Source organism: Drosophila suzukii, chromosome 2L (assembly GCF_043229965.1).
Source record: "Drosophila suzukii chromosome 2L, CBGP_Dsuzu_IsoJpt1.0, whole genome shotgun sequence".
Lineage (NCBI taxonomy): Eukaryota > Metazoa > Arthropoda > Insecta > Diptera > Drosophilidae > Drosophila > Drosophila suzukii.
In genome coordinates, this window is record NC_092080.1 from 1,756,480 (window position 1) to 1,768,936 (window position 12,457).

The following is a 12,457-nucleotide window of genomic DNA, read 5'->3' on the forward strand; positions in this document are numbered from 1 at the left end:
ACAAGTGATATGTCGTGCATCTCCGATCGTCTCTAATCGTCATGGTTACATTAAAAACCCTTTTTTTCTCTGTGTATCAGCAATCATGAGATGGAGCTCGAGTTCCGTGGCAGCCGGCACCGAAAACGATACATCATCGAAAGCAACAGGACTCGAGAGTTGGGAAAACGCCAGAGCCAGGGCATTTTCGAGCCAACTGCGACTGACTGTGCGCCTTTTGTGGCAAGTCAACATGATCTCATCTGTCATAGATCGATCGACCTGTTCCAACAATGCCAGCGCAGACCGTCAGTGGCAGTCCGGTCGCACTCTCAGGAGGGATCCCTGTACCCGGGGCTCACTGTACAGTGCACAGTACTACCTGTCCCCTAGCAGCGGGTGATCAAATTGACGGAGGTGAAGACGAGACAGCCGGCCAACGAAATTCCACCAAAATACAATTCAAATTTGTTGTCGGAGATTAAAACACATTTGTTAATTTGAATAGGTTTCAACATCGCTGCACAAATTGTGCCCCTGCTATATCTTTATGTATATATATCTGCCGATCTTTATCTGAGGAGGTGTTGCTGTTTACGTTGCCATTAGATGTGGGATTAGAGCTTGATTGGCTTGCCATTTGTGACAGCTTTGTCGTTTTGGGGATTGTCAACGGTTCCCAAAGGATTATTTTAAATGCACAGGGAATAAAATGTTGCTATTGGAAAATTAAGCATAAAATATATAGTTCTTAAATTTCGTAAGGAAGCGGATGTAATTTACATTTATTAAAAGTAGAATATAAGTTTTTTGCTTGGAAAAAGATAAAAATGAACTGATGGTTTGATAACTGGTATCTATATTACTTATTGGTGATATTTCGAATTACTTGCGAAATGAATAAATTGATTGATTTTGTTTTCAGTGGATTAAGCCCACTCCCTCTCAGCTGGAGCTGGCGATTCCTTAGAAAATCTTGTGGGAACCGTATAATCGACTAGCATTTAAAATGCCCCAGCCAGAAAATCTCTTTAGCGCTTATCCAAATGCCTGTTTTCCTAACTGTATCAGCAAACTGCGAGTTTTTTAATACGTTTTTAAAAGCTTTCAACTAACTGCAAGTCACGCCCAGACAAAGTCACGCAGTAGCCAAAAAAGAACTAAGCCAAATAAAACTAAACAAAAATAAATGAAAAACATTTTGATATCAATTTAATTGAGCTCATTTGCATGTGGGGAACGGGGATCTGGGGATCTGGGGAAGGGAAATGCACAGCCGGGCCAATAGAATTAAGATATGGCCAAGAGAAGATTGCCGCGTTGTTGGCCATGACAATAATGCCAATCTACGACTTACGGCCAGAAAGACAGCTCTGAGCTGAAAAACGAAGCAGAACGAATGGCATTTGTGGGGAAAAATGGAAAGGAGTCTCAAACTGCAGCTACACAGGGAGAAATATGTTTCATATGGTGATAAGACTTAGGATTATATTAAGTCAGGTACAATTTTCTTTTCATAAAATAAAATTATTTATAATACGATCTTAGGGGATGATTACTTTTATTTATAAAGTTGACATGTAAATGTAAATTTTTTTTTTTATAGACTATCATTTTTTTGTTATATTATAACAATTTGAATACCAATAAAATGTATTTATCTAAATACAAATATTAAAATAACGCTAGAGAGAGAAAAGAGAGTTGTATAAGTAGATCAAAAGGGTATGGGTATAGAATTGTATTTTGTCCGTGTACTACAAATCCATAATTATGCGCGGCTGATGTCTTTATTAAAGCTGCAACAACATGTGGCTAAAAAAGAGATGCAGATGCCGGGGTTCTGGAGCCTCATCCTCAAAAACCTTTTGCCGTTCGCCGCCGCAGCGATCGTCACATAATTCTGACTCACATAAGCCAGATATGTTGACAACGGGCGAAGAAAAGGGCACAAATGATTACACACCGGAGACTGGGGACTGAAGACCGGAGATCCGAGGCGGGGGGATTAAGCCGGGTTATTTCTCCACCGACATTTGTCCCATTATCACCACGGACAGCAGCGGCTTCCAACTGCTTTTCAGTGCCCCAGCTCCCTGGATATACACCCATATATACGTATATATATATGACTGTGTCTAGTCAAACAAATAACAACAACTAATAAGTTGCATAGCAATCAAAGCTGATCAATGCCGACAAAAGGCAGCCGACTGACTGCATCCCACGTTCGGGCCAAGTGAGAAAAGCAGCCAAAAAGATACAGCAAGCGGGGGAAAAAGCCTGTAAAATATCGGAAATTATTATTTAAATTTACAGCGACAACAACTGGCAGCGACAGCCGGGAATCGATAAGAAAATAAAACAAGGGAGTCTTGAACAGAGAAAACCCCGAACTGGTAGACTCCCTTACGCAAGAAAATCAAGTCCTAAGTTATACAAAATACGGGAGGACCAAATAATTCCTTTGGAACTTTACAAATTGAGCTAAAAAATGTAAAGTAAACAAAAACATTATTGAGAAAAAATGATCTATAAGTGAAATATCAAATTGGAAAAAATGCAACCTACAAAAATTGATTTAAAAGTAATCAATATTGGATATCATTCCGAAAAATTTGTTTTTTCCATTGCTTTTTATGGAATTAGCTTGATTTTTACTGAAGTTCGTGATGATTTTAAATTGTATTAAAAATGTGCATACCATTTACGGAGTACTAACTCTTTAAAGGGTATTAAGATATGCTTCTTTTTCTCGTTGAGCTACAGTCAACTCTATTCAATATGAAATAATAGGAGCTACTACTATTCTGAGTCAACCTCCACTCCAGCCCAACCCCGCTCGACTCATTAATGTGTATCTCAATTATTGAACACTATAAATATTTGGGCTACCTGTCGATACGGCCGGACCAAATGCAACAACAAAAGAGCACCGATCGAAGAGGCAGAGGCTACTTAAGAGATCCCCGAGCACGGGAGACATAGCCCCATCCCAGAGACCCCAATAGTCATCATCATCATCATCACATAGTCGTATTTAAATAAACGTGTCCCAGGCTTGCGCGGCATTGGCTTGATTTTTCTTTTGATTTCGGAAAAGTTGCTGTATTTTATAATAAGCCTGCCGTGTATTTCTCATAACCATAAATATTTTTGTACCCTCTAACAGATGGGACCAACAGACCAGGTCTTTCAGGCGAAGTCAGTGCCTCACTTTTGTTGTCGTTTGCCCAACTCTTTTTTTATGTCCGAAAGGGTTCGAGATTTTTATTATTATTATTAGTATTAGGGCTCCATGTGCATTCTGCCCAAATTATATTGCTCTGAACGGAATCATAATGATAATGCTGATGTGTTGATGAGGTGCCGTTTGGTCTTCGATTTGGGCATAAGTAATTTGGAGCGCGGTTTTGCTCGATGACAGACCCGAGAAGGGCTTATAAATGCTGCCCATAAAGAGTTTATTGACGGATTTTGGTTGTGAAAATATTAGGTGAGAGTTTCTTAATGTTACGGAAAGGTAACCCTAAGTATCAGAGCACGGGATCTATCATCGATGTTTGTGTTCCTAGATATAAAAATATTTCTGTAGATAGGTAGAACACAAATGTACTTATTTTGTAACTTTATAGACTTTTGAATAATAAATAAATTCATATAACTGGTCACCTGTGTTGTCGGCAGAGCGTATATTTTCCATTTCAGTTATTAGCTTACTTAACAAAACTTCTTTGAACACACCACACTAATTACAAACATCCTTTAACTTATCTTCAACTAAAACTTTGGCCACAGAACTTTGAGCTGTTTCCCCGGGCTGTGGGGTCACCACCCCTGTTGAGGTCACCGACGGTAATTGTAATTGTAACCAAGTAAGCTGCTTGGGTGGATTTGAATGGCCATAATGACGAATGCTCAGCTATTCATATCTCTGCCCTTTTAGATTTCCCCCTGCGAGAAAAAGGGAGGTGTAACGTAAGGATATCGCCCAGGGGGCCCAAAGGAGCACATCATTAGCCAAGTTAGTAACCATGGAGCACACTTGAGGTCGACGGCTGATGGCTCAAGGATGAAGGCCCAGAAGCGAGCATTTTGCGGGCTCATGTGTCAAATTGAGTGTCAACTGGCAATTTGGGCACTACACGCTGGATTTCGCCCCCAAAGCGCTGGCACAGAAGTCAAGTGTCATGTTTATCATAAGCCTATTAGAGCAGCTTTCTGGCCTCTTTTTTGATAGCCCATATGCTAAGCTGTATTTCCCTTTGCAGGGAAGCTATAAAAATAGTAGCAGCGGAGTTTTTATATATTTTTATGACATTGACAATCACATATTGCGAATATGTCAATAAGTGCACGTGGAAAAAAGGAGAAATGAAATTGATAGGTATCTGCAGGAGGTTTTATAAAAACCTTTCAAATTTATGGTATGAAATGGTATTTATACTTTTTTTAACTTATATTTCCAAAACAATGGTTAGATATCTTAGAAAAGAATGTGAAATTTAAGCAGCAGTGATATGATAAAAGTATTCTTCTTCAATCATTACTGATAATAAATTAAATTATATACATATACTTTGAAATGTAAAAGATTACAAAAACAAGAACCGACTTTTTTTATTTTTATAAGGAATGCCCGAGTTTTCTTGAAGTGCATTGTGAACCCCTTTGATCGGGTGACACAGCTGCTCGATTTTTTGAGTAAAGTCAAGCAGAGGGTCCTGACCACTAGCCCCCTCTCGCTTCCACTCGCTCTACCACTCCATATTGCCGTCTCGCTCGCTGTGGTTGGGCATATATCACATTTCAAAGCCTACTAATTTAACAATATTCTCATTAATGCGAACACGGCAAAGGGGCGGGAATCATCCATCGATTGGAACTAGTAATCCGCATTTTGTTACAATTTACTACCTCGTCCCCTCTCTTTCCATTGGTGTCTGTCCGTCTCTTTCGCTCTGTTTGTTGTAGCGATTTTCAACAGATATCGTCGAAAGAAACAACATAATCAGGGAATCGGAATCTGAGTCCCAGTCCGATTCCGATTCCGAATGCGAATCCGAGATCAGAGGGTTGTTTGCCTCGAAATTAGAAAATCGTTACAAATTCCCGCCCGTGTGTGTGTGATTTTCCTTTATTGTTATTTTGCACATTTGTCTGCTGTTTTCCTGCTGGGCTTGTTTGAACAAGTTTGCGTATAAATATTATATACGTATTTGCCCATCAGCTTATCTGCGATCGTAACTCGATACATTTTTACATATTACCGAAGGATGGCGGCAAACGGCAGAAAAACAAGAGCTAACCATGTCGGAAGGCTGGAAAACAGCACCCTACTTCCAGGGGGTATTATGTTTTATAATCCGCCTGATTCATATACCCCTTCCCGTTCCCAACTTTTCAGGGGAGCGAACTATGGCCATTGCGAAATTGTGGTCAGCAAGCTTAATTGTTGTAGGCACAACTATGCAAATTACCAATGAAAATGAGGCGACGGGTAGTTGCAGAAGTTTGTCAAGATCTTTTGACTCGATTTGACAAGATACATTGAGCTCTATAAAGGCAAGGTATTTTTTTGATTCTTTCAGCAGATGAAAAGTGATTTATTTTTTATTGGGAAATCCGAAAAACAAACACAGGAACTCATTCCCCAGTGTTTGAAAGTCCATGTTCGTTTTATCCTTAAAGTAAATATCTGTTGGTTGAAAAATGTTTTGAGAGGATTACCTTTATGATGAAAAATTATTTCAGCAAAGAACTATTTAAGTATTTAAATAATTAAATTATATTATTTAAATGGATTAGCTAGAAATATCCAATAAATCCATTTATATTTAAAACAACTGATGTATTAAATCTAGAACCAGAAATAATGGTTTCACTTAGGCACTCTGATTAGTCAATACAAAGTAATGTGATTTATGATCTTTCTGTAGTTTCCCCCTGCCCCAACAGTAGCTTCGCAACCTTATCGAGAACCTTTTCCAACCACTTCCCCACAACAAACGAAAAGCCTTCCTACAATGTTGCATGTGCCGATCGTGTTTTTGTGTACGCAGGCTGCATTTGAAAATTTTCAATTAAAATTGAACGTGATTGAAAATGATGAAAGTGCGAAGTGGCAAAAACCAATTTCTCAGCACAGTGCGCGATAATTGCAAGCAACTACGAGCGGAGTCCTCCGATTTTTGCCCCCGACTGTTGTGGGATGCGCTGCCAAATGCTGGTGCCGCATAATACAAAACTTTATTTATGGCAAAGCAGTGGCAGGCAACAAGCTGCCTGCATCTGTATCTCCATACACGACGAAAATATGCATCTAAATATCTAAAAAAATATTTTAATTTCTGCGAGTGGTAGGAAATGATTGCTTCATAAACTTAATAAATATTTATTGGCTAGCAGAGAATATAAGATGTTGTCCGCATCAAAATAATAATATTAAAGCTATAGTTATATTTTATTGAAATTTAAAGATCTGTTCCTAAAAGATATATTTGTATTTAAATTATAAACATAACTCTAAAAAATACGGATTTTGAATTTAAAAATCTTAATTTTATGAATTGCCTTTATTTAATTTACAATTAGGTGAGCTGAGTTCATCAGAAAAATCTCTAAGCTTTTTTTGAAAAATTGTATTTGAAAAACTTAAGTTTTTTCATCATTTAGTATTTCATGGATCATTAAGATATGTTTAATATTGGTTTGTTTTTCAGCCGTTTTTGCAATCAATTTTGTTAGCATAGAGACCAAGCCCAATTGTTTCCAGTGCATCTTTTCTTGTATCTTCATTTGGCCACAGCACAATTTTCCGCGCAACAAATGAGAGTGTAAATTTGCGTGTAAACACTCGGGTCACCCGCTGACACACGATAGAGGAACTAAGGAGCTGAGGTTCTGGGATCTGGGATCGGGGATCTCTGATCGGGGATCTGGGAGCTGGGAGCAATCCACCGTGGACTCAACAGGCAAACTAGACTGCCGTTTCCACCGTCGGTAGTCCGAGTCGCAATCGCGGATCGCAAAACGCGGGCGCATGCGCATGCTCACACAGCGCATAAATTTATCGAATCGAATATAAATTATATGCAGGCCAATATCAGCCGAGAGTAGCTCTTTGCCAGCTCCAGTCCAGTTCGCAGTCCACTTTTAAAGTCCCAGAGTTCCCCAGTGATAAAAAGGAACCCAGCGTGTCGCCGCGGATGCGTTGATCATTCATTATTTAAGGATTGAAAAGTTAATTAACATTTTTGCCCAGCCAAAAGCTCGGCGACTGTGCTCTCCCCTTTTCGCAGTTGCGATTTACGAGAAGCGGTTTTAAGCCGCTTTTTAGCCAACATCTTTTTTTCAAACATTTTTTCCCGCATTTATTTGTGGCCTTTTGCGCGAGCAAAATCAAGACCATTGCCTTGGCTTGTTGAAAAATAGCGGAAAATTGCTATTGATATTCGCAGAGATACAGGGAATGTCTCAATTTGTGCAATGTTTTGGTTGTTGTTATAAGATGAGAGGTTTTAGGAGAGAGGTATAAGTAAGGGTTACCATATAGATCATAGATCAATATTTTTTTAGATCTGACAAATGGAGCAAAATATAAACTGAAAAACTGTATTAATTAATGAAAAATATATCTTTATAGTTGCATCCATTTTTGGGTTTTAATTTCATAATAAAAATTTAATGAGAACAAGTTATTTATATTGTAAATACTTCCTAAGCCTATAAACTTATCTTAATAAAAAATTGGTCTCTACTTTATTTTGTGCTAAGAGATACCTAATTCTCTAAATTTTATAAAAAATCCATTCGTTTTCCCCTCTTCAGTGAACAGTAGAAAAGTTCTTCTCACCAAACTTCTGTCAAGTGATTGTGGAACTCCTTGGAAACCTGTTCGAAAAGCCAAGTCAACAGCTTTACGAGCTAATCAAGTGCCACTCCTTTTGGCCTCGACTGTTCCATGGGAAAATCCACACAAAATGGCACTGAATAAATCAAAGAAAAACTCCCAAGCTACCGGCTCCAATCAAATGGTTAAACAGGCGGCAAATATTTTCCACCCAAGTTTCGCTCTCTTTTGTATTTATTTTTTCTGCACCCGGGATGGGCAATTAAATTAATGTCTTAATCTGCGTTTATGGCAAACACCCCGGAACTACAGTAAACACCCTGTGAAGGGACGAATATAAGGCCACTTGGCTGCAACAGAAGTCAATAGAGCGTAATATAAATCCGTGTAATGCCCGAAAGAGATGGGGATGATTTCAACAGCAGGACATATGGACTGGGACTTGCATATGCCTCGGATTCAGACTCGGATTTTTATCCCTCGGGGTTGCCTTTTCGGTTAGATTAAGACCTCAGCCGAAGGCCCGAGGCGTCTGGTTTCCATTTCAATTTGTATTTCTCCCTGGACTTTTGTTCCCCGTAACTGTAATGTCGTAGCGAATCACAACAGCAACAACAGTCATAAAAAATGTATAAAAATAGCGTCTGCTTAGCAGTTATAAACCCTCTTCCTGAACCATTGGACACATCCTAGCCCGTACTTAGGGTGCGAAATCCCAAATATTATTTTATTTATCTGAATCTCAATGGTTGGCAGCATCTGAAACAAAAATCACTTGGTTTCCCAATCGAGTTGAATCGAAGAAAAGTTTGAAGCCAGGGGAAAGAGAAGGGGATAACAGGTATGAAAAGGAACGGAATAGCGAATCAAATGCAACTCAAGTGGAAAACTCGAAGCCAAAAGGTAGGGCATTCTGTTGACTTGAGAAGCTCGCTAAATCTTCTCGATTGTAGGCAATCGAAAATGGAACAGTGGGGCCAAAGAAGATTTATGAGTATTCAAAATGTATTACTCAAAATAAAATTCAAATTAAAAAAGTAATTTTATAGTACTTAATAAACTGAGAAAAATAAATAATAAATTGCAAAATCGTTACCTATGATCAATCAATTAAAAAAAAACATATTTTTGGGTGTTTTTCAATCGTAACTTGGTCAAAACGAGTCGCACAGCTGAAAGACCGACTGATTTGAGCAGCTAACAACCTAGGCTAACGATATCCATTACTTTTGGCGAAATGTATTTTTTGAGAAATTTTCGTATTTTTCATAAGGGGTTTATCACCTTTTTTTGCGAAAATTGGTCAAAAATTAATGCTTCCAGGCTTGAATGTCAATCGAATGGAAATTTAACTACGAGCTCAACGAGGTATGGCATTCCTTATTCCGACTTTAATTCGCAAAATGATTGCCAAAATACCTATATTTTTGGTTAAAAATTGGTAATAAGACTTCAAACCAAAAAACCCATATTTTTGACGGTTTTTCAATAATAACTTAGTCGAAACGAGGTGCACATCTAAAAGATCGACTGTCTTGAGCAGCTAGCAACCTAGACTAACGATTTCCATCACTTTTGGGTAAATATATTTTTTAAGCAATTTTTACATATTCACAAGGGGTTGTTACATTATCTTTTTTTGCGAAAATAGGTCAAAAATTAAAGTTTCCGAGGCTTGAATGTCAATCGAATGGAAACTTAACTACGAGCTCAACGAGGTATGGCATTCCTTATTCCGACTTTAATTCGCAAAATGATTGCCAAAATACCTATTTTATCATTGAATTGATAGAAATGCTTCACAAATGATGTATCTTTCAGAATTAAAATTAATCTTGATTTTTTATAACTTCTGTTCAACATTTAAGCATAAAATCACCTATCTTTGTGTGTCTATTTTCCCTGCCACGTGACCCTCTTGAGTCTGTCATCCCGAAATCGATTCCATCATCAGCCAAAACCCACTGTGCCCTCTCCTGAAGAATCCTAAACAGAAACGGAAAAATAAATATAAATAAAATAAAAAATGCATGCATGATTGTGCGGAACTTTTGAGAGAAGGACCCAGGACATGCGGAAACAATAATCCATAAATGTAAACATCACGTCGACATGGCACAGTCACAGTCATAATCGAAAGCCCAGAAGACCAGTTTGTGGAACGGGGAGGAATATATGCCTTCATATATTCAGGGGGTAGGGTAACGAAAGCGTAGCTGATTTTGTTGTATTATAAACACAAATAAATAAAGGACGAGACGGCTGTTTTGCGCAGGATGTGCACGACGATCGCGAATGAGGCAAACGAGGCAGAAACACGAAATCGTCCTTCGTCCTTCGTCCTTCATCCTCAATCCCATATCCTTCATCCTGCGGCTGCGGCGGCTGGCTTCCAACAATGGCTGCGATGACAGCCCAGCCTAAATGCCGGGCAGGAAAATATACACATATATATAAGTAGGGATGTGGAAAAGGGTGCTCAGGATATCCAGGACGCACAGGATACCCTCACACAGACGCGTAATTAGGAATGGCATTCTCCATTTCATTTAACCCGCGCAATTGTGATTTTCAGGGTGCTCCTGCTCGGATCCATTGGGAAACCACCACCTTTGCACCACCCTGGCCACAGTCACAGTTGCCATTGTTCACCCATATGTTAGGACGTGCTAAATATGGGAGTGTCCTTGTCATTTATATGTCGCAATGTCGCCCGCTCCAGATCCCACTTTCTACACGGAGAAAAATATTTGGTTGAATTTGATAAATATAATATTTTTGATAACTGAATGTCAAGCTCATGTTCACAAAACGGTTAATAAACATTATAATCTTGGTAACCGCCAATGTTTTTTGCAGTTGAATGAGGATGGACTTTATTTTTGTATATTTAATCTTTTTCTATAGGAAAACCTAACCGTCATTTTACCTATACTACAATAAATCTTAAATCAAGTTATTTGTTTTACTTCTTGATTTTTTGGAACAAACATCATAGAACGTGTACTTATAATATTAGCTATATTACATCAAAAACTGGAATCAAAATATATACTACGCAACCACTATTTTCCTCAATGTATCCCATCCCATCGCATCCTTGTCATGAGAATAAATATGGCCATAAATGAAATTAATACATTACGCATTGCATTCCTCCTCCTTTTCGATCCTCGGGCTCCTTTCGCTTGTTCACACATTGTCCTGACTCATGAATATTTAAACGTTATACCATTTGATTTATGAAGCGCCGCTTTCAAAACGGGGATTCGAAAAAACAATAAAACAATTTTAGGCGTTGCCCAGGCGAGCTGAAACCATTTTGATCTTGGACATTCTTGAATTTTTTTTTGGGGAAGGGAACTGGAACTGGAACGCGCGCGCGAAATGCACAAATAAAACATGAAAATCTGCCAATTCTTTTTTTATTTCGCCGCTGCCGTGTTCATTGGCCACAAAGACTCCGAGATTCAGATTAAGATTCGTATTTGGATTCAGCCAGGTATCCAATTGCCACTCGCAGTTAAGCGTTTCGACATGGGCAGTCAACAGCGAAAACAGCACGAACAGTGGTAAAATTACGAACTATAAAAATGTGCATAAGAACCTTACTTTAAATGTTTAGAATTTCTCAAAATGCTATCTTACCAATAAAAACAATACCATGAATAAAACTATTTATAATTAATTTCTTATTTAATACAAATTTATGAAAATCCTAGCTCATTCTTACTTTGAAAATGATTCAAAATATTTTAATATCTGAGATACGTAAAAAAACGACAATTTTAAATTAAAAAAAAATGTTTTTGTATTACAGTGTTTGATAAATGTTTTCTGGTTTAATGTAGAATACAGTATTAACTTCAAGTAAAAATAAAACAGTTATTAAAAACATGCTTTAATTTTTGACTTAAATGCTCACAATGATCACAATATTTCAAGCTCGTTTCCACACTCCCACATATTTTTTGATCGATAAAGCCCCCACTTTCGACCACTGTGCCAAGGCTTTGGGTCTTGTGCTGTTCGACACAAAAGCCCACAAGCAGCCAAGTTGAGCGGAACACGAATTTAGTATCGAATTACGAAAATATTTTGCTAACAACAATTAGTTAACTCTCTCGTTAATTAACACGTCTGCAGTTCGGAATCTGTGTTGACAGCTCGGAGACAAAGCGAGAAGAAAGATCGCCACGTTCTGCATCTGAATTTGAGTTCCCGCTCTCGAAATTCGTTTTGCGCGGCCAACAAACAGTTGAATGTCTTGAAACTATTTAATTAAATCAATAGGGTCAAGTGGTAAATATTTTGACCCGCGTCTGATTAGTGAAGAAAGCCCCCGGGGGCAGACAAAAGATCGGGAGAGCAGACCCCAGAGACCCGCATGCCCCACTCTATCGCATCCTATACAACATATACGATCTGATCTGATCTCGAGCTCCAACCGAGATGATCTTTCGAGGCAAAACTTCTGCTGTCGTCTGCCGTGCCACAAATTCATTCGCTTAATTGAATGAATGGCGTTTTAAACGGGAAATTAAGCGCATGACTTGGGATGACTCGACTTTGCCTTTGCCGGATAGATGTTCCAGGAGTTCGTTCTCGCTCTCGGGTTCGGATTCG